Source organism: Trachemys scripta, chromosome 3 (genome assembly GCF_013100865.1).
Source record: "Trachemys scripta elegans isolate TJP31775 chromosome 3, CAS_Tse_1.0, whole genome shotgun sequence".
In the NCBI taxonomy this organism is placed as follows: domain Eukaryota; kingdom Metazoa; phylum Chordata; order Testudines; family Emydidae; genus Trachemys; species Trachemys scripta.
In genome coordinates this window covers 26,640,386-26,663,319 of record NC_048300.1, presented here as the reverse complement: position 1 = coordinate 26,663,319, position 22,934 = coordinate 26,640,386, and the positions used below count along the sequence as shown (strand labels likewise).

The following is a 22,934-nucleotide window of genomic DNA, read 5'->3' as shown; positions in this document are numbered from 1 at the left end:
ACAAAATGTAATACTATCTCTTTTGCTTATAGCTTGTAAGTCTTTTTAAACATAAAGATATCAGAACTCCACTTGAACCTTATCTGAAAACATGAAGCTCTAATTTTATCTGAAATGACCTTGCAGTGAGAATAATTTTTTTAAGTAGCATGTTAACAATATCAGAAAAAACTACAGTATTACAAATATAGCTTACTGAAGTCACAAAGCTTGTACAGATTTCCATTTTCAAATTACTGCTACTCATGGTTTCAGAGTAGCAGCCATGTTAGTCTGTATCCGCAAAAAGAACAGGAGTACTTGTGGCACCTTAGAGACTAACAAATTTATTTGAGCATAAGCATTTGTGGAACACACAGAAAGAAGAAATAAATATATCTAGATTTATATATCTTTATATATCTTCTTTCTGTGTGTTCCATTCTATACATCCGATGAAGTGGGCTGTAGCCCACGAAAGCTTATGCTTAAATAAATTTGTTAGGGTATGTCTACACTACGAAATTAGGTCGAATTTATAGAAGCCGGTTTTATAGAAATCGGTTGTATACAGCTGATTGTGTGTGTCCCCACATAAAATGCTCTAAGTGCTCTAGTCGACCGAGGCTAGCGTCGACTTCCGGAGCATTGCACTATGGGTAGCTATCCCACAGTTCCCGCAGTCTCCGCCGCCCCTTGGAATTCTGGGTTGAGATCCCAATAACTGAATGATGCAAAACAGTGTCGCGGGGAGTTCTGGGTACATTTTGTCAGGCCCTTCCCCCTCCATCAGAGCACCGGCAGACAATAGATTTGCGCCTTTTTACCTGGGTTACCTCTGCAGACAACATACCACGGCAAGCATGGAGCCCGCTCAGATCAGCTCACCGTCACCATATGTCATCTGGGTGCCGGCAGACGTGGTACTGGATTGCTACACAGCAGCAGCAGCTAACTGCCTTTTGGCTGTAGATGGTGCAGCATAACTGGTAGCCGTGGGGCTGGCAGCCGTAGGGCTGCATTGCACCAGCCCCTTGCCTTTTGGTAGAAGATGGTATATTATGACTGGTAACCATCGTCGTCGTACTGCAGTGGCGGTCAATCATGGGCACCTGGGCAGACATGCAACTGTCTCGATGATGATGGCTATCAGTCGTAGTATGTTATTTTGTGCCAATCGCCCAGTATTGTCTGCTAAGCACCCAGAAGAGGCCGAGGGCGATCTGGGTGCTGGCAGACGTGGGGCTGCATTGCTACACAGCAGCAGCCCCTTGCCTTTTGGTAGAAGATGGCATATTACGATTGATATCCATTGTTGTCGTACTGCAGTGGCTATCAGTCATGCTGCACCGTCGGCTGCCAGCTTAAGATGTAAAAAATAGATTTGTTCTGTATTCATTTGCTTCCCCTCCCTCCGTGAAATCAATGGCCTGCTAAACCCAGGGTTTTCAGTTTAATCTTTGGGGTGACCATTCTGTGTGACAGTTGTTTGTGTTTCTCCCTGATGCACAGCCACCTTTCTTGATTTTAATTTCCTGTACCTGTACGCCATGTCGTCACTCGGCTCTCCGTCCCTCCCTCCTTCCCCTGGTCCGTCAGATACTAGTTTCGCGCCTTTTTTCAGACCAGGCGCCATAGCTAGCACTGGGATCATGGAGCCCGCTCAGATCACCGCAGCAATTATGAGCACTATGAACACCACGCGCATTGTCCTGGAGTATATGCAGAGCCAGGACATGCCAAAGCGAAACCCGGACCAGCCGAGGAGGCGATTGCAGCGCGGCGACGAGAGTGATGAGGAAATTGACATGGACATAGACCTCTCACAAGGCACAGGCTCCAGCAATGTGCAAATCATGGTGTTACTGGGGCAGGTTCATGCCGTGGAACGCCGAGTCTGGGCACGGGAAACAAGCACAGACTGGTGGGACCACATCGTGCTGCAGGTGTGGGACTATTCCCAGTGGCTGCGAAACTTTCGCATGCGTAAGGGCACTTTCATTGAACTCTGTGACTTGCTTTCCCCTGCCCTGAAGCGCCAGAATACCAGGATGAGAGCGGCCCTCACAGTTGAGAAGCGAGTGGCAATAGCCCTGTGGAAGCTTGCAATGCCAGACAGCTACCGGTCAGTCGGGAATCAATTTGGAGTGGGCAAATCTACTGTGGGGGCTGCTGTGATCCAAGTTGCCAGGGCAATGAAAGACCTGGTGATATCAAGGGTAGTGACTCTGGACAATGTGCAGGCCAAAGTGGATGGTTTTGATGAAATGGGATTCCCAAACTGTGGTGGGGCCATAGAAGGAACCCATATCCGTATTTTGGCACCGGAGCACCAAGCCACCGAGTACATAAACCGCAAGGGGTACTTTTCAATGCTGCTGCAAGCCCTGGTGGATCACAAGGGACGTTTCACCAACATCAACGCGGGATGGCCGGGAAAGGTACATGATGCTCGTGTCTTCAGGCACTCTGCTCTGTTTCGAAAGCTGGAGGAAGGGACTTTCTTCCCGGACCAGAAAGTAACCGTTGGGGATGTTGAAATGCCTATCGTGATCCTTGGGGACCCAGCCTACCGCTTAATGCCATGGCTCATGAAGCCGTACACAGGCAGCCTGGACAGGAGTCAGAACCTGTTCAACTACAGGCTGAGCAAGTGCCGAATGGTGGTGGAATGTGCATTTGGACGTTTAAAAGCGTGCTGGCGCAGCTTACTGACTCGCTCAGACCTCAGCGAAAAGAATATCCCCATTGTTATTACTGCTTGCTGTGCGCTCCACAATATCTGTGAGAGTAAGGGGGAGACATTTATGGCGGGGTGGGAGGTTGAGGCAAATCGCGCAGCCAGACACCAGGGCGGTTAGAGGAGCACAGCAGGGCGCGGTGCGCATCAGAGAAGCTTTGAAAACGAGTTTTGTGACTGGCCAGGCTATGGTATGAAACTTATGTTTGTTTCTCCTTGATGAACCCTCCGCACCCCCCCGCCACCCGGTTCACTCTACTTCCCTGTAAACCAACCACCCCACCCTCCCCTCCCCACTTCGAGCACAGCTTGCAGAGGCAATAAAGTCATTGTTATTTCACATTCATGCATTCTTTATTAATTCATCACACAACTAGGGGGATAATTGCCAAGGTAGCCCGGGATGGGTGGGGGAGGAGGGAAGGAAAAGGACACACTGCAGTTTAAAACTTTAACTCTTATTGAAGGCCAGCCTTCTGATGCTCGGGCAATCATCTGGGGTGGAGTGACTGGGTGGCCAGAGGCCCCCCCGACCGTGTTCTTGGGTGTCTGGGTGAGGAGGCTATGGAACTTGGGGAGGAGGGCTGTTGGTTACACAGGGGCTTTAGTGGCAGTCTCTGCTCCTGCTGCCTTTCCTGCATATCAACCATACGCTGGAGCATATCAGTTTGATGCTCCAGCAGCCGGAGCATCGACTCTTGCCTTCTGTCTGCAAGCTGACGCCACCTATCATCTTCAGCCCGCAACCTGCTCTGTTCATCACGCAATTCAGCCCGCCACCTCTCCTCTCGTTCATATTGTGCTTTCCTGATGTCTGACATTGACTGCCTCCACACATTCTGCTGTGCTCTATCAGCGTGGGAGGACACCTGGAGCTCCATGAACATATCGTCCCGCGTCCTCCGTTTTCTCTTTCTAATGTTCACTAGCCTCTGTGAAGGAGAAACATTTGCAGCTGGTGGAGGAGAAGGGAGAGGTGGTTAAAAAAAGACACATTTTAGAGAACAATGGATACACTCTTTCGTTACAAGGTCGCATTTTTCCTCTTATAGTGAGGGCCTGCCGGTTTCGTGTGAGAGATCACTCACGCAGTGCCAGGCAACAGATTTCGGCTTGCAGGCAGCCATGGTAAGCCACAGTCTTTGGCTTTTTTAACCTTCCTAACGTGTGGGAATGGTTTCAAACAGCAGCGCCCTCATTTCCCATACCAAGGATGAATTGGGTTGGCCATTTAAAATGGGTTTGCAATGTAAAAGGAGGGGCTGCGGTTTCCGGGTTAACATGCAGCACAAACCCAACTAACCCCTCTCCCCCCCCACCACACCCAATTCTCTGGGAGGATCACTTCACCCCTCCCCCCACCGCGTGGCTAACAGCGGGGAACATTTCTGTTCAGCAGAGCAGGAATGGGCACCTCTGAATGTCCCCTTAATAAAATCACCCCATTTCAACCAGGTGACCGTGAATGATATCACTCTCCTCAGGATAACAAAGAGCGATAAGGAATGGATGTTGTCTGCATGCCAGCAAACACCAGGACCATACACTGCCATGCTTTGTTATGCAATGATTCCAGACTACGTGCTACTGGCCTGGCGTGGTAAAGTGTCCTACCATGGCGGACGGGATAAGGCAGCCCTCCCCAGAAACCTTTTGCAAAGGCTTTGGGAGTACATGAAGGAGAGCTTTCTGGAGATGTCCCTGGAGGATTTCCGCTCCATTCCCATACACGTTAACAGACTTTTCCAGTAGCTGTACTGGCCGCAATTGCCAGGGCAAATTAAATCATTAAACACGCTTGCTTTTAAACCATGTGTAATATTTACAAAGGTACACTCACCAGAGGTCCCCTGTGTGCCCTCAGGGTCTTGGGGGAGTTCGGGGGTTACTGGTTCCAGGTCCAGGGTGACAAACATATCCTGGCTGTTGGGGAAACCGGTTTCTCCGCTTCCTTGCTGCTGTGAGCTGCCTACATTACCTCCATCCTCATCTTCCTCATTCCCCGAACCCTCTTCCCTGTGTGTTTCTCCAGTGAGGGAGTCATAGCACACGGTTGGGGTAGTGGTGGCTGCACCCCCTAGAATGGCATGCAGCTCTGCATAGAAGCAGCAAGTTTGCGGCTCTGCCCCGGACCTTCCGTTTGCTTCTCTGGCGTTGTGGTAGGCTTGCCGTAGCTCCTTAATTTTCACGCGGCACTGCGATGCGTCCCTGTTATGGCCTCTGTCCTTTATGGCCTTGGAGACCTTTTCTAATACTTTGCCATTTCTTTTACTGCTACGGAGTTCAGCTAGCACTGATTCATCTCCCCATATGGCGAGCGGATCCCGTACCTCCCGTTCGGTCCATGCTGGAGCTCTTTTGCGATCCTGGGACTCCTGGGATACCTGTGCTGATGAGCTCTGCGTGGTCACCTGTGCTCTCCACACTGTGCAAACAGGAAATGAAATTCAAACGTTCGCGGGACTTTTCCTGTCTACCTGGTCAGTGCATCTGAGTTGAGAGTGCTGTCCAGAGCGGTCACAATGAAGCACTGTGGGATACCTCCCGGAGGCCAATAACGTCGAATTCCGTCCACACTACCCCAATTCCGACCCGCAAAGGCCAATTTTATCGCTAATTCCCTCGTCGGAGGTGGTGTAAAGAAACCGGTTTAAAGGGCCCTTTAAGTTGAAAGAAAGGGCTTCGTCGTGTGAACGTGTCCAGACTTAATTCGATTTAACGCTGCTAAAGTTGACCTAAACTCGTAGTGTAGACCAGGCTTCTGTCTCTAAGGTGTCACAAGTACTCCTGTTCTTTTTGCTACTCATGGATAATTTTTCTTCCTATCCTTTGTGGTCTTCCTGTAATTACATTTTTATCACAGCATTCCAAACACCTCTAGTTCCAAGACAGGATATATGTTTGGATTTCTCTTTTACAAATTCTTTGAACTAAATTTTATACTTCATTCAGTTTCAGACTGCACTTTGAAAGTTGCATAAATAGAAAACAGCTAAAAACATAGGCAACAGCACTTATATCACTAGTATTGGTACATCCTTAGACATGTTTTGATTCAAGCTAGTATTTTTCCTAGCACACAGTATTACTACCAATGTAAGTGTCAATAACACTGTTTATCTGTCTAAAACTTTGCTCTACCACAGATTGCTTTCTATGGCACACAATGGTAATGTAGCCCTTGTCATGTTCTGGGGGTGCAATCTAGACCAGTAAATCATTATGGCACTGCCTGCCCTGTAATCTCGGGTGCCTTGAATGCTCTGCTGCTGTGACTCTCAGCCTGGACACCAACAGCCAGCCAACTAACCATTATGTCCCTTGTTATGAACAAACAAAAGAAGGAATACACTTCTAAGACTAAAATTTAATTTCAGACAGTTACAATCTTTGCCTAAGCAGGTTTCTCATCTATAATCAATTTCCGGAGATTTCAACCACCTTGGCTGAAGAATTCATCTGTCTGCAATCTCAAGAGCTCTGACCTCTTCAATCCCTCAAGTGATGGATACCAAGATAGCATCTTCTCTCTCATTATATTATTTCCAAAACTCACTGTTTTGTCCCCAGATTCAAGGTAATCTCATGCTGTTCTTTCCTTCCTGTGAACATCCCATCTCCCTGCTGATTCATATGTAAATAGAACTTCCATTGTTTCAGGTCACTCCTTGCTTAATTTCACTGGAGACAGGTAGACAGCTATCTTCCCTCGTGTCTGAGAGAAAACCTGTTTACTAATGCCCTCTGATGTGCCTGATTTAAATACCCTTCAGTCACAGACTTTAAGGCAGGGTAGTCAATAGGTGGACCACAGGCCAAATCCAGACTGCCAGATGCTTTTGAATGGACCCAAAATCTTTTTATTTACTTATTATTGTTATTGTTTTATTATTTTCTCTGGAGTCTGGACCTTGAGTATACCTCGATGAGGAAATCTGGACTTTGGCAAAAAAAAATAATTGACAACCTTTGCTTTAATGTCTATCACTGAATATTCATAATTCCTCACATAGTGTTTACACATGCATTTTACAATGATGTTGATCACCCGTGTGTCATCAGCTTTCATAAAAGACCTTACTTGATGTACATTTATGTGTACAATCAGTTACTTATTTGAGGTTCAGGCCCCCTTTTTTATAGCTAAGAAGCAACCTCCCCCACTTGCTAGGCTGACAGCTTTGCTTACCTTGTAAATGTGCCTTCATTGCCACTGCCTAACTACCAAATTGGTCAGCCAAACAAATACACATTGCTTTGTCAAAGGCAGACTGTGCTCATACATTGCATGCCAAACACATTTTGAGAATGTAATTTTAGCACATATGCATAGCATTGTACACACCCCATACATACATACCAGAAGAATATTATCAGAAAACTAATTCATCAATATCTTACATCACACCTGTTGGATACAGATTATGGCAATAGTATTTAGGTGTGATGAATAAGTCAAGCCCCACAAGAGTTGCTGACACAGTACTGAATCACCAATGGGCCTCTGTGTCGCATGCTTACAAAATAACAAAGTACACATCAGAAATATATAAATGTAGGTCAACAGACCTAGAGAACCATGATTAAAGTGAAATGGTGCTGATGTTAGAGAAAAAAATCACCTTTTTTTGTTTTGTTTTGCTTAACACCAATAGAATGTTCATGCAGCTAATAATTTAAGTTTTCTTGATTTCAAATTGTAATTTTGCTTAGGCCTTGCCTACATGCAAGAAGTTGACCAGAATAGCTATTCTGGAATAACTCCTCCATGTGGACATCTATTCCAAAATAAAAGTGATTTAATTCCAGAATAATTACTCAACTTTGGGAGTGGAATAATTATTCCAGAACAGTGTCTCCACATAAGGAAAACTACTCCAGAATAGCTATGCCAGTCAGTGTAAACAAAACTTAGTAAAATAATAAACCAATTTATTTATTAGAGGAAACAGTTCCACCGGTGCCACTACAATCTGGGTAAAATGGGAGACGAAGCCTTAGATAGTTACGCTATCTCGACTTAGAATGAAAGCTAGATATAGTAAATACAGTATTCTCAAAGCAAAGAGAAAAGCACTTGCATTAATCAAGCTAAACTATGTAAATACAAAATGATATCTATACTTCTCATACAACATGGTTAAAAGGTACCAAAGCAGAAGAGAAGAATATAGTTTGTATTTGGATTAAATAACTCTGAAAATACACCTCTACCCTGATATAACGCGGTCCTCAGGAGCCAAAAAATCTCACCGTGTTATAGAGGAGACTGTGCTATATTGGGGTAGGGAAAGGAACCGCTCCCCACCCCAGCTCACCGCCACTCTGCCTCCGCCTCCTCCCTGAATGCGCCACCGCCGCTCCGCTTCTTCCTCCCTTCCAGGCTTGCCGGGCCAATCAGCTGTTTGGCCCGGCAAGCCTGGAAGGGGGGGAAGAGAGAGAGAAGCGGAGCGGCGGCGGCGCACTCAGAGGAGGAGGTGGAGATGAGCTGGAGCAGGGAGCGGTTCCTCTGCGCCCGCCCGTTACTTGCTGCGGCCCTCCCCNTCCTCTGCGCCTCCCCCCTTACTTGCTGTGGCCCCCCTGCCCGAGCTCACCTCCGCTCCGTCTCTGCCTCCTCCCACGAGCGTGCCGCAGAGGAACCACTTGCAGTAACACTAATTCAGATATAACGAAGTAAAGCAGCCCCGTCCCCCAGAGCGCTACTTTACCGCGTTATATCCGAATTCGTGTTATATCAGAGTAGATGTAATGAAAAGTTGCCTATAACCATTCTGACTATTTTTGGCCAAACTGACCCAGAGATTGTGTCTGTGGTAGAGGCTATCAATGCTGTTTGGCAACAGGCTTGCTTGCCCCCATCAGCTGCTGCTGCACTCTAATCCCACTAGGTGTGGGTTTTAAATCACTGATTTTTCTGTAGAAAGTATCCTAAAATCACTTTGGCTGCTGTATAACAGCATACAAAACAAACAACATAATAAAATACCATCCTGCTAAACTGCAATCACAACAACAAATGAGGGGCCCACATTTTAAATAGGAAACTAAAGTTAGGTAGTAAATATAGGGAATGCGCAAAAAATAATTTTGAAAAAACAAAGCTTAGAGGAGCTACAGTGAGAAGGTACAAAAGATTATGTTTTTTGGGAGGACGGATCAAGTTATACACTTTAGGGTCCACCACAGCAAGAACACAGTAGCAAGGCAGCATCAAATGCAATGGTAGAATCACAGAATCACAGAAAGTGATGTGTGAGCATAGATATCTGACAGTACAAGGATCAAGGAGCAACTCTTGATATAACCAGAAGCAACACTGTTAATGGATTACACAGTAGTTCCAATTTAAAGTCAAACCATAGTCGATGCTGCTGAAAGGCATTTTGAACTGTGTTGACCTGTCACGCTAACGTGGGCAAACCAAGTTCAACATCACTTAAAATAGGATAACACTTGTCAAAGCCTGCTGAAAAGGCTAATCATAGGAATTAAGAACCTTAGGCCCCTCATGGACCCAAATTAAAATCATGTTAAGACAGTTCAGCTAATAAGGCAGAGGTAGTCAATAGGCGGACCGCAGGCCAAATCCGGACTGACAGTTTTGAACAGACCCTGAAATCTTTTAATTTACTTATTATCATCATTATTGGTTTTAGTATTATTTTCTCTGCATTCTGGACCTTCACTATACCTTGACCAAGAAATTTGGACCTTGACAAAAAATAACTTGACGTCCATTTATTCTTTTGCGTAGAGAAAAAAAGAATAAACGGACACAAATCAGACGTCAAGAATTATAACATTAAAAAACCAGTCGGAGAACACTTCAATTTCCCTGGACACTCAATTACAGACTTAAAAGTGGCAATTCTTCAACAAAAAAACTTCAAAAACAGACTCCAATGAGAAACTGCAGAACTGGAACTAATTTACAAACTGGACACCATCAAATTAGGCCTGAATAAAGACTGGGAATGGATGGGTCATTACACAAACTAAAAACTATTTCCTCATGCTAATTGTTCCCCCTACTGTTACTCACACCTACTTGTCAACTGTTTGAAATGGGCCACCCTGATTACCACTACAAAAGTGATTTTTCCTTCTGCTGATAATAGCCCACTTTAATTGAATTGTCTCATTAGAATTGGTAAGGCAAACCCCATCTTTTCATGTACTCTCTCTCTCTCTCTCTCTATATATATATATATATAATCTTCCTATTGTATTTTCCACTCCATGCATCTGATGAAGTGGGTTTTAGCCCACGAAAGCTTATGCCCAAATAAATTTGTTAGTCTCTAAGGTGCCACAAGTATGCCTTGTTTTTTCCAAAGATCATAAGGACACCATTGGACACCAGGCAGCATTTTTTTTTGTAGTGAGTGGTAGTGTACTACCCTACCACATGCCAATTCTATCTCACTTGACTTAAATTATACTTTGTGCGTATCCTGGAATACCACTATACAGTTTTACCTAATGTGATAAAGACATATGTGATGAGAAGTGTCTGATTTATCAGTGGTTCTCAACCAGCGGTCCGGGGCCCCCTGGGGGGCCACAAGCTGGTTTCAGGGCCAGCATTAAACTCATAAAAGCTTAGGGCAGAAAGTCAAAGCCCCGCTGTACAGGACTGCATCCCAGGGCCCCGAGCCCCAACACCTGGGGCTGAAGCCTAAGAAACTTAGTTTGCTATGCCTTGGCTCCATGGGCAACTGCCCTGCTTGCTACCCCTTAACGCCGGCCCTGGCTTTTATATGGAGAAAAACAGTTGTTGTGGCACAGGTGGGCCATAGAGTTTTTATACCATGTTGGGTGGGCCTCAGAAAGAAAAAGGTTGAAAACCCCTGACATATATTGTACAGTGTTAGACAGTATGATTACATCCACAATGCAAAATTGAAAATATGATGGGAAGTGGATGTATTGTAATATAGGGATATAAATAATATGTAAATGTCCACTTCTAAATGAAAAAAAGTCACTTAGATGCTTCTTGCTTTCCTTGTGGATCTTTCTCTTGATACAGGGAAGCTTTGTGTGACCATTCAAAAATAAAAATTCATAATTTGTGAAGCCTGGCTAGGGATAGAATTTATACAAGTGCATATCTGCATATAAACTGTAAAGACTGGCAGATATGCTATATGATTCAATAAGTGAAAAAGCACAATACAATTTCTGCACAGGAAGTTACACAACACAATTTTATTAACTGTCAAGCAGGGAGAACACAAAGCAGATCTATCTATGTTAATATGCTCACCAAGTGCTAACTCAAAAATGGAAATACAGGACAGTTAATTACAATATCATTGTATACTAACATATACATACTACCACATGGATTAACAACTGTCTCAAACCTGTGCAGCCAAATTAAATAAAATGGATGAAACTTAGACTGATGCTAAAAGCTAATATAAATTATGTAAGCAAGTAATACACACTGCTGCATCCATAAAGCTGATAATCTTTATTTTGGGGGATGAAAGGCCTGTATACCACAACCCCTCTTGGATTTACAAAACAAGAGTTTAGGTCCTGCACCTCCCCACACATACCTGCACCCCTCATCCCTCTGTTCTGAGGGGCTCCCCATCCTACACCTCTGCTTTGAGGGCACCTCTACATATACCTGCCTATCATGATGGAGGCACAGCCAGGACAAATTTAAGTTGTGTTACAACCCCATGAGCCAGGTTGAACCGACCGCACCAAAACCACAATTTCAACAAACAGTCGTTGCAACTTTTGAACCAAAAACAAACAAATCAAAAAACATTCTTACAGCCTTGCCAATAAGTCAACTGTGCTCAGTATCCTTCACTCCCAATAGTTCCAGTGGGAGCTGAGGATGCTCAGCATCTACCATGAGTCAGGCTCTGTGTTTATAAAGTGTTTTGAAACGGTGAGGTGTAATTTTAGGGCTAAGTTTAGAATTGTATAAAAAGGGGGGGGGGGGAATTGAGACGTTTCTAGGAAGCTCAAATCTAATAAAAATAAAAGGCAAACAAACAAAAGCCTCTCATTTGTGTAAGAGTGGGAAAAGGTAGAGTCAGGATATTATGTCAGAACTCCCACACTCCAAGTACACTGTGCAGCAAGAAAGTAGTCTCCTGTCCTTCTTTCACCCATCACATACACAGGTCTTATCAGAGATTTCTAAATGCTCTCACTAGAGATGAGCAATCAAAGCAATAGAATAATCCCTACTAGTACACCCGTGCATGTTCAGCCAAGCAAATATATGTCAATGTTTTTAAATATTACAGCTGGATGGTGAAAGAATAGAGACTAGTACACCAGGGATTTTTTGTGAAAATTCCCCTCCTTGCTCAACCAGTAGTAGCAAGACAATGAGCATTTCTATATTAGAAAAGCTGCACCCAGTGTAAATATATTGATCTAGTTAGACTGTAAACCCCTGATGTAGATACACATAAGTAGAAGTTAAAATGGTTTAAATCAGTTTATCTTGTGTCTGTAAATTGCAAGCTAACCCTTGCTTAAATCAGTTTAATTTCACTGCCTCTGTATTATTAGGGATTTGCACTGATTGAGCTAGGTTGATTTAAAATTTATTTAGTTAAACCAGTGCAACTTTTCTAATATAGACCAAGTCTGAGCACCCTAGTCTGGCACAGCTGCCCATGGCAACAGCCACACTGTCACTTAAACCTACCCAAGGTAAGTCTAAACATCACCACGGTAAAAACTGTTTCAGCTGCAGAAATCTCTTCTACACTAGTGCTGTGTGTTGCCAATACCACTGCAGTTCCCTACCAAAGCCAGAGACCATGGCCCAATTCTCTGTTGCCCTGCACCTTGTATAGTAATTTACAGCAGTGCAAAGTGAGTGTAAAATGCCATTATTCTAATGGTAGCATTTTACACTCTTTTTGCACTAGCGTACTTGATAAAGTGCAAGTCAAAAGGGAATCAGGGCTTAGTCTTGAACACTTTAAAAAACAACATTTGTCCCCATCCATATTGGCCAAACAGTGTTACAAACTAGTTCAGGCACACAGGAGTTTCCTCTTTATGACTAAGTGTGGTTTTTAAGTCAGATTAAACTATTAAACAAAAACAGAAATGATGTTAAGATCATATATATTTGACAAAGGTCCACGCTAACCTGGCCAGATACTACAAACTTGATTCTCCTCTGATTAACACAGTGTAACTCCAATGGCATTATTCTTGATTTGCACTTGCGTACATGAAGAATCAAGCCCTGTCATTCTGATTCAATAGCATTTAAACATCCATTCTTCACAAGTGTGAAATGATTAGACAGGATGCAAGGCAGGGTGGATAAAAATCAATTATTTTTTTTATTTAAATCGGATTTTTTGATAAAATAGTTTTAATTAAGATATTAAACTGATAAGAACAGATAGTAGGTAATGTTTTTACCCCTCAGCTCACAGAAGTTATAGCTCAAAGATATCTCCTCATGGAATAGGGATTATAAATTCTAATTCTATAGTATGAGACAATATATCCATGTAATGTTTAAGAACAGTTTTGTAAATGAGTTTCAATAGTTCATGGATTAGGGACCCAATTTTATGGGGTTCCAGGGGCTTCTGTATAGATCATTTAGGTTAATCTTTCTATCTACCCAATGGGACTCAGTGCTCAGTCTAGAAGATACCATCATAGATGCTTAGTTTTGCAGTTCTCAAACTGTGGATTTGTGTCTCCAGAAATAACATGCTTTTTTGTTAACAGCAAAAATGTTTTAAATAAATAAATAATATATAGAGGTGAGAAATAACAGACCGCAAACCTATTGTCCTTCTGCAAATTTGTGTACACAGAGTCAATCCCTTACCTCTCTCTAAAAGTGCAAAGTTTCAAAAAGTTCCGTGAATAGACAATTGTTCGGGGTGGAATAGATCTGGACAAGCCTAGAAATAAAGGTGAGAAGGAAGGGACAGGGAGTAGAAACAAAAGTGAAACTGTTTGAGCAGCATATTCCAGAAGTCTTGAGGTCTTTCTGAGTGTAGCCTTCATTGATTTGAGATCTACCATACCATTCTCTCACTAGAAGGGAAAACCTATAATGGCAGCAGGCCTAAAAGAGACCCAGTTTAGGAATAAGAACCATTCAAGAAATATGTTTGCTGATGATGTTTTAAGAAAGTCACACCAGTGAACTGATGGAAGTGACTTAGGGCTGGTCTACACTTAGTCCGGACTTCGGACTAAGGTACGCAAATTCAGCTACGTTAATAACGTAGCTGAATTCGAAGTACCTTACTCCGGACTTACCGCGGTCCAGACGCGGCCGGAAGTCTCCCCCCGTCGACGCCGCGTACTCCTCTCGGCGAGCTGGAGTACCGGCGTCGATTGTGAGCACTTCCGGGATCGATCCCAGAACATCGATGGCGTGCCTCCGGACCAGCCGGTAAGTGAAGACTAGGCCTTAAGCACTTGGATTCAGAGACTGTTGAAATGATAATCTCACTATTAACAGCAGTAGCTTCTTCTGACGGTGTAGAAAGAAGCCAATATTTTAAGTTTCTCATGTTGACCTGGCTGACATAGTTGATTTAATTTTTATTTTTGTTTTTTTTAATTCCATTAAACTATTTTAGTTAAAAACAATATTAACAAAAACAAACCTGATTTTGAAAAACTTGTATATTTAACTAAATTCAAAAATTCATATGCTTGTTTTGTTAAAATATTATGTTTGCCGTTGAAAAAAAAAATCCAGAATTCATAATGTTGTTTTAGTTAAATAAAACAATGTAAATGTCTGTCTGGTGATGTTCTCCTCCTAATACAGCATGGCAAGAAAATCCTCCAAATGTTAATGATTAACCTGTTGAATTGGAGCTATTGATGAAGTCATTGGGAGATGAACTATTTGCTTCAATTACTTTTGGTAAATGAAATAACCAAACAATCATTCATTTTCTGATATAGCTGTAAAACTAAACTGAAAAGTTTTCAAAATAAATCACTTTAAAAATGTATAGTGTGTACCTTCTAAAAATGAAACCTACATCTATCTCTGAGGGTATGTCTACACTACCCACCGGATTGGCGGGCAGTGATCGATCCAGCGGGGGTCGATTTATCACAATAAATCGATCCCCAAGCACTCCTCCGTCTCGCCTGCCGCGAGAGGCGCAGGCGGAGTCAATGGGGGAGCGGCAGCAGTCGACTCATCGCGGTGAAGACACCACGGTAAGTCAATCTAAGTACGTTGACTTCAGCTATCTGAAGTTGCGTAACTTAGATCGATCCCTCCCTCCCACCTCCCCCTTGTAGACCAGGCCTTAGTTGTGAAGAATATGTATTAAGGTTATAACAACCAACAAGAATGCACTTTTATGTAGAAATCCATGATTAAATCGAGTCTTCCTGACTAGTGATTTAAATCATGATTTAACTCAAATCCATCCCGATGCAAGGCAGCGGAGAATCAGGCCCACTGTCTACATATGTTATGCAAACCATATTTAAAACTGGTTCAGCTAGCATGGTTTAATTGTCTGTGTGGAAGGAACTTTAAAATCCCTGGGGAGACAGAGAGAGAGAGAGTACAAGTCAAGAGAAAGTGGGAGAAGAATTCTGAAAGCTTTTCCAACATTTTTTCCTCTCTCATCTGTGTGCAATGAAACCTCGGTCTTTCCTTTTGGGTTTGGGGTGAAGATAAATTGTTTAAAATAAATTAATACTTTGTATATGTATATATTTCTGCAAGCTTCTTTTGGGACTTACTGATAATTATTAAGGGCTCCATTCTCCCATCTGCAGGATAAAAGCATCTCCAATTGCAGATAATTGGGTCCCACAAGGGGAAATGATTTAAAGACTATCTACTTGTAATCATTTCATGCATGACATTGCTTTTCCCCAGCTGACTACTTGTGTATCACCCACTTTCTTGAACTCCTAGGTTTCTTTTTTTTGTTTGTTTGGAATACTATTTCACTGAGAAGCAGAGCTCAGTGCAATGGCTTTCATTTGTCTACTTTCACTTGTATCTTTTTATGGACCTTCAGATGTGTTAACAGTGGCTGATACTCTGAAGCAATAGGAGTTTAATAAATCATGCTTCTTTCTTGAAAGTAGGAGAGAGAGTTTTTGAAAGTCCTATAAAACTTAGCTCTCAATGTTTTTAAGCTGTTTTTAAGTTTGACCTCGGCTGGAGCTCTGGCGGAGCGTGGCCAGCCCCACTCTCCCGGCTGGAGCTCCGGCCGGACCGCAGCAGCCCCGCAGCCCCGCGACCCCAGCGGACCGCCGGCCGGAGCACGGCAGCCCTGCAGCCCCGCGACCCCGGCCAGAGCGCGGCAGCCCCACAGCCCCGCGGCCCCAGCCGGAGCGCGGCAGCCCCACAGCCCCGCGGCCCCAGCCGGAGCGCCAGCCAGAGCGCGGCAAGCCCCGGGGCCCCCTCTTCCCCAGCCAGCAATCCGAAGTGCCGCCCCAGGAATTGGGCCCCACACTTGCTAAAGCCGGCCCTGATGCTGTGGGCCTCAACTACTGTATATCTGTCCTCTGACACATCAAAGCATGGTTGGTTTAGACCGAACCATGCTTTAGCTACATTTGGGATAGATGTTTTATAACCAAGTCCCCCAATATAACTGCATTACTAGTGTGGATGGGTACAATAACTGTGCTTGCACTAAAGATTATTATTATTATTATTTTTTTTTTTTTTTTTTGCAGGGAGCATGTGGGTAAGGAATTTCCCCCTAGTGCTACCACTAGGGTTGCACAAGTAGTGGCACCAGTGGGAGCTGCAGTACTATTTGAATTACTGGGACAGGCAGTTCTATGTCAGCCCATAACTAAAGGCCCACACCATTAGTTAAGCCCAGGCTACAATTGATTACTGGGGACAACAGATTAAAAAAAAAAAGGGAGGGGGAGTGAGGTTGAAAATCAGGGATCCAGAGAGGGGACACTGAGTAGAGAATCCCCCAACAGTTCCCACTACTCAAAGGTGTCTAGGGAGTCAGTGGACTTTGCCCAGAGGAATTCTGCCCAGAAGTATGCTCAGATAAGGGACCAGGAATAGGCCCAAAGTCACAGAGCACACCGCCTAGCTTCCTACTTCTGGAGCGATGGATAGTCACCTTGGCCAGTGCCAAGAGAAGGTTGACGAGGATGTCCCATGATTGTGGAGGCCACAGACAGAGTGTGCACAGATCAGGAGATGCGGGGAAAAGTGCAGCCAGAACTTCAGTAAGAGGTTCTGGATGATGCAAAGGAGGGGCTACAATCTGATGAACCCTACACGGATGTGTGCCAAGGTCTCTCTCTTGCCCCAAAAGGGACAGGTGTTGGGGGAATTTGTGAACTGCACCAGGCAAACACCCATGATTTCAGCTCCATGGAGGAGCCACCAACTAGTATCCCCAGCAGGTCGCAGAATAAGGGTAGAGTATATATATATTCAGGCCCAGAGAATGCAAGTTAACTACCCCTGTTCTTCTCAGGGTAAGTTCACACCTCTCAAGCCATTCTTTCATGCTGTCTGTCTGTTGATTCAATTACATAGCATTGTACCAGTTCATAATCAGGTTGTCTTCATAGCCATAAAATAGAATATAATTTAGCACTTCTAGCTGTTAATTAGATTTCAGTTTTGCAGAAATTTGTAAGTAACCTACAACCAGACACCAAGGAAAAGTTTCCTACTCACTACTGGCTATAAAAAAAATCCATACCCTCTTAAGTTTGCATATATAGTTTTAGGAGCAAAACAGAACTTTCCATCATCATATAATTTAGTTACTAAGAGCATTTATGTTTGAACAAAGATCACAATTGCGATGTTACATTTTTTCCTACACCATCAAAATCATTCAGTGTAAAATTTCTGACTCACAATCTACAACCAATGTTATGGCTCAGATGGGATGCTGAGGGCGTGTTCTCCTCACTCACCAATTTATTAATTTATTTTTGAACTCTCCTATCAATGTCCTCCTCAGTACAGGACTACTGAATTCTTTCTTCTGGTTCCCTCTCCTCTATACTTTTTTTTTTTAAACATAGCTGTACCATTGCCTTAACTAACCCACTTCTGCCAGAGGATTTCCCCATGCTCAAAAAGCAGGATACATCACAGTGCAGTAAAATGGTGTTATATTTTTTCATTTTGTTTTTAGTACAACCCTTAATTTAATATAAACAGTGTTAATTTATTTCTGTTGAAAAACTGAGAATTAAGAAAAACTGAAATCCATCTTACTATACTGTATTATTCATAATGTGCCCCAAAGCATATCCAATGGGGTACAAAACACAAAAGAACATGACAATCTGATCAACTGTCCGTCACTTTTCTGGGTTAATTTAAGAAACTGTGGCTAACATTTTCATTACAACAACCAATGCAAATATTATTACCATAAACACACACAAATGCATACACACCATTTGTGTACATATATATACACATACACAATACTGCTTTTAAAGCCCCTTTATATACCTAAACACAGATTAAGAGAAACATCTGAAACTCCTGACAAAAAGAAATAAGTTTTTAGGTATCTCAAAAGTTTGAGAACATCACATCCAGGAAAAAATTTCCTAGTGGAAAAGGGGGGTTGGGCAGAAGGAAGCCCACTCCATATAAACTAATGTCTCATAAGAACAACTAACACTGCAGAGATCTCAACAGTTAGCCAAGTACTTCACCCAAGAGCACACGAGCAAGGAGAAGACACCGAGAACGACGGCTAAACTGCCGCGCAGAAGTAGCTGGGCAGCGGTGGCAGCAGCAGACTGGGGGACGATCTCCCTCTCTCTGGAGCTCACGAGGACCGGTGAGAGGCTGGCTCTTTGTCGCGGTTGTTACAGACACACAAACTCCCAGAAATGCCTATGACTTGCTGGGGTGGGCTCAGCGGGCCACGTGTCTGTCACAATCCCAACCAAAATAGGGGAGATCAATTAACTAAACGCACATGATCCGGGGGTGGTGGTGTGTGAAACTCACCTTGCACGCATCAGCTGCTGCCTTTGCTAATGGAGCCGAGTGGGGTGGACAGAGGCCCTTCCTGCAGCTGGGGAAGGTTATGTTTTTAAGGGCAAGAGGACTAACACCTCCTCTCCTCACCGGGCTGGCTCAGGCAGGACAGGCACCTACAAGGAACTGCGGTGGGTGCTATTCTTGGCGCACCACCTTCTCCCGGCCACATGCTCCTTAGAGAGCCTCCCCCTTCCTCCCACGGGAAAACAGGGGCATATGGGGAAGGAAGAGCCAGTCCAACAGCAGTAACAGAGTTGCAGGACTCAGCCCAGCTGTCAACCTCACTCTCCAACAGGGAGGAGAGCATCCCTCCCTTGCGCGGTGGGTGGTGGTGGGGGGTAATTTTACGGCAAGTCTCCCTTCTCTGGAGGGATGATTGTACTGCGGGGGCTGCGCGGGAGTCACTCATCGCTGACTTCAGATCTGCACTCCTGGCAAGCGTCCTCAGTGCTGGGGGGGCTGCGAACCCGGAGGGCGATCTCGGCACATGCTTTCTCTTAGGGTGGGCTTGGGGGCTCCGGCCCTTACCCAGACTCTCTGGAAGCGACCCATGCGGAACACCGACCAAGGCAGCCCCAAGTCGTCAGCATAAGCTTCCTCGCCTCTTCCATTATTTACTCTCTCCCTCTCTGCGCATTATCCATGTGTGCTCACTCACGCCCGCCGCCGAGCAGCCCTTCTCCCTCTCATCACACACACGCGGCCCCCTAGCCTCTTCCCAGACCTGACTGCGAAAACAAAACAAGGCTCCCTCCCCTCACGAGTCACACCCGAGCTCTCCAGAGGCACCAGCCCCCTGAACAAACTGCTTCCTCTCCCTCCATATTTATTAAAGCAATTTTAACCAAAGACAGGCTGTCCCCTGTGCGGCCGGGTGAGCGGGACAAACTCCAATCCACAACCCACCTGCCCCTGTTAAACCTCCTCCCCCAGCCCACGTTTGTTATTTTGAATCACAATTTCATTCCAGCCCCAATTAACAAACCCACTTTATACATCCCACTTCTGAAAGGCGGCAGTGATCCCCCCGCCCCAGTGCTGCCACCTCACAGCAGGAAACGCTCATCCTTTAACCACATGTATGTTCTTTGTAGGTTCAGATATTCTAAAATAAAACACACGCAAATATAGGCTGGGAATCTCTCTGCTGGGAGGGTTGGAGGAAAAATCTCCCCCACCACCATAACAGTTAATAATGGGGTCCATACTCACAGTAGTCATGAAGCTGTGCGGCTGGGGGAGAGTGGACACAATATGGCAGCAGGCCCGTAGGGGGATGTGTCAGGGATCAGCAGCAGCTGTTGCTCCCTCTCTCCCTGCGCAGCAGCAACACCACCCTCTAGTCTCTCGGTCTCCCCATAGCAACACGGCACCGAAGCCACTAACCCCTCCTCCCCTTCCTATACTTACCACACAGCCTTCTCCTCCCCCTGTCCAAGTGGGCTGGCCCCCTCCCCTCCTGCAGTCATATACAGGAGACGAGTCCATTGCTGTGGAGGGGGGGAGGGGGATGGAGAATAGCTTGTGAGTAGTTCATTGCAAAGGGGAAGGGGGTGACTTCCCTTCCCTGCCAAGTTCAGTGTGTGTCTCTGACTAGGGGTTCCGTTGTTCTATGGGGGAGGAAGGAGGCTCCTGGGGTCAGTCACTACAGACATTTCCGCAGCTCCTGACCTTCTGCCTGAGGCTTAGACTATGGTCATAAGGACTGTGCTCCCCCATCTCCCTCCCTCCATTTATATTGAACTGAGACTGCCTTTGTACCAAAGCTGCAACGTTTTGTAGTGTCACTCAAACCCATCCATTGAGAGATGGTGTGGCAGCACCATGACCTTGCGTTGAAAGGTTGCCCTACAGCAGGGGTCGGCAACATTTGGCACACGGCTCACCAGGGTAAGCACCCTGGCGGGCCGGGCCAGGCCAGTTTATTAACCTGCTGACACGGCAGGTTCAGCCAATCGCGGCTCCCACTGGCCGCGGTTCGCCGTCCCAGTCCAATGGGGGCGTCGAGAAGCGGCGCGGGCGAGCTATGTGCTGGTCGCGGCTTCCCGCTGCTCCCATTGGCCCGGGACGGCGAACCGCGGCACAGTGTGGTCCGCGATCGGCCGAACCTGCCGCGTCAGTAGGTAAATAAACTGGCCCGGCCCGCCAGGGCCTGGCGAGCCGCGTGCCAAACGTTGCCGACCCCTGCCCTACAGTGTGAAACCAGCGTGGGCCCTGGAACTGATTTGGGGAACACACAGGCAGCCGTCCTTCAGCACAATGTGTGTGGCCTGACCAAACAGGGACAATCACAGAGATACCCCTTTTTGGAAAAGTCCTGTAGAATTTAAAAGGGATAAAACCAACAGTGTTCTTATAGAAATGTAATAGGGTCCTATAGAAGTTACTCTCAAAAGCTGGTAGAATACACCATTTCTCTTAGGCTTTCTGGGCCATCCTATAAAATTCTATAATAGTGATATAAATCTTTATTCTTAATATGGTCTGGAAAATCCACAGAAAATATATAATTTTATATAAAGGATTATAGGATTTTCCTGTAAAGGACTAGGACAGCAGCAAATCCAGAAAATTACACCCACTTTAAGTCCTGCTTCTCCTCTATCCCCCAGCACCTCGGCAGTCCCACGTTCCCCAGGCACCCAACTATAGGCTAGCAACTTAGTTACTTGTGGTTTGTTTTGTTTTGTGAAGTACACATTTTTGGCAGAGTGAAATGCTCCATTTCCAAAGAGATGAAATCTGCTTTACTTATTTTTTATCCCTCTTGAGAGATAATAAGGTTTCCAGCTGTAAAGACTACATGTGTTTGTTTTGTGTTGTACTGCTTTGTGCTCACTCATGCCTTTAACTTTAAGCTCTTTAGGGCAGGAACTTTGTTATTTGTTTAGCATGGTTTACAGTGCTGTGTACACTTGCAGTTTTACAACATCATAATAGGATCTGGGATCTAGATGTGAGGAATAGGGAGAGATTTTGCATTTCCGATCCCCCCACTCCTTGTTAGGAAGGTGTCCCATCCCCTCCCTAAAGTTTCCCTTATTGCGGAGGGACACTTGGCCTCTGATGCATTGCTGTCACTTATCTGAGCAAAGGACAGTAATGTAGTTGTAGGGGGGAATACCAGGAAATTCTCTCATTCCTCATTAGTTGTTACTGTTTTTTTTAAATAATTTACTAGTCAGGAAATAGTTCCTCTACAGTAGAACCTCAGAGTTACGAACTGATCAGTCAATCACACACGTCATTTGGAACCAGAAGTACGCAATCAGGCAGCAGCAGAGACCATAAAAAAAAAAAAAAGCAAATACAGTACAGTACTGTGTTAAACATAAACTACTAAAAAATTAAAGGGAAAGCAGCATTTTTCTTCTGCATAGAAAAGTTTCAAAACTGTACTAAGTCAATGTTCAGTTGCAAACTTTTGAAAGAATAACCATAACATTTTGTTCAGAGTTACAAACATTTCAAAGTTACATGTAACCTCCATTCCTGAGGTTCTACTGTATGTATTTTTTTCTGTGATTTGGATGATTCGGGGCCAGTCTTAATGATCCACAGGACATCCCTTCTGGGAAGAGAGGTCAGATCTAGCAGCACTGAGGTTTTTTCCCACCTGGCAGCAGCACACAGAGATTTCTTCCCCACACTCATGGAGCAGAACCAGATTCATAAATAGGGTTGACTTGTGAGCTGCAGAGTTTGCAACAGACTGAAGGTCCAGACTTTCAGTATCCTATTTTCCTCATGCCTAGGCTTGGCCCTGATTATCACTTGCTAAATACATTATGATTCGTTTTTCCCTGGTTTGCTGCTTCAGTCAACTTTTCCGTGGCTTCTCCTCCCCTAGGTGGGTAAGGGAAGTGCACTTAAATAATAAATAATTATAATTAAATGTATTAATAAATTAATATTTTATTAAAAATAACTAACACTCTAGGCACCTTTGACACCAAAAACAATTAATCAAAACTAAAACTAGCAGCTAACTCACTGGCAAATGCAACAACACTTTGCCCTTCCCCTGCCCAAAAATATTGGTCACCATCAAACCCTGCCTTCCCCCAAGGCTCAAGTAAATAGGCTTTAACCCAAGCATGCCAACAAACCTGGACTATATCAGATCAAGGAAGGAGTAGTTCCAAAGCTGAGAACTCCCTCAAAAAACACTCTGTTGCCCTTGCCTTTAGACCAAGGAGCTAA

General features: G+C 44.6%; 1 protein-coding gene across 4 annotated transcripts in view; it reads right to left on the bottom strand.

Annotated features, from left to right (window-relative positions):
- FOXN2 (forkhead box N2) overlaps window positions 1-20,120 on the bottom strand; it is a 163,756-nt gene extending 143,636 nt beyond the window's left edge. For 2 of the 4 annotated variants that reach the window (XM_034764331.1, XM_034764333.1), the window contains exon 1: window positions 19,944-20,119. The gene's annotated coding sequence lies outside the window, so the exon portion shown is untranslated. Of the gene's footprint in view, window positions 1-18,698; window positions 19,470-19,943 lie in introns of those variants that run through there. The other 2 variants (XR_004644953.1, XM_034764332.1) reach the window with 2 other exon arrangements.
- Window positions 20,121-22,934: the final 2,814 nt, after the last annotated feature.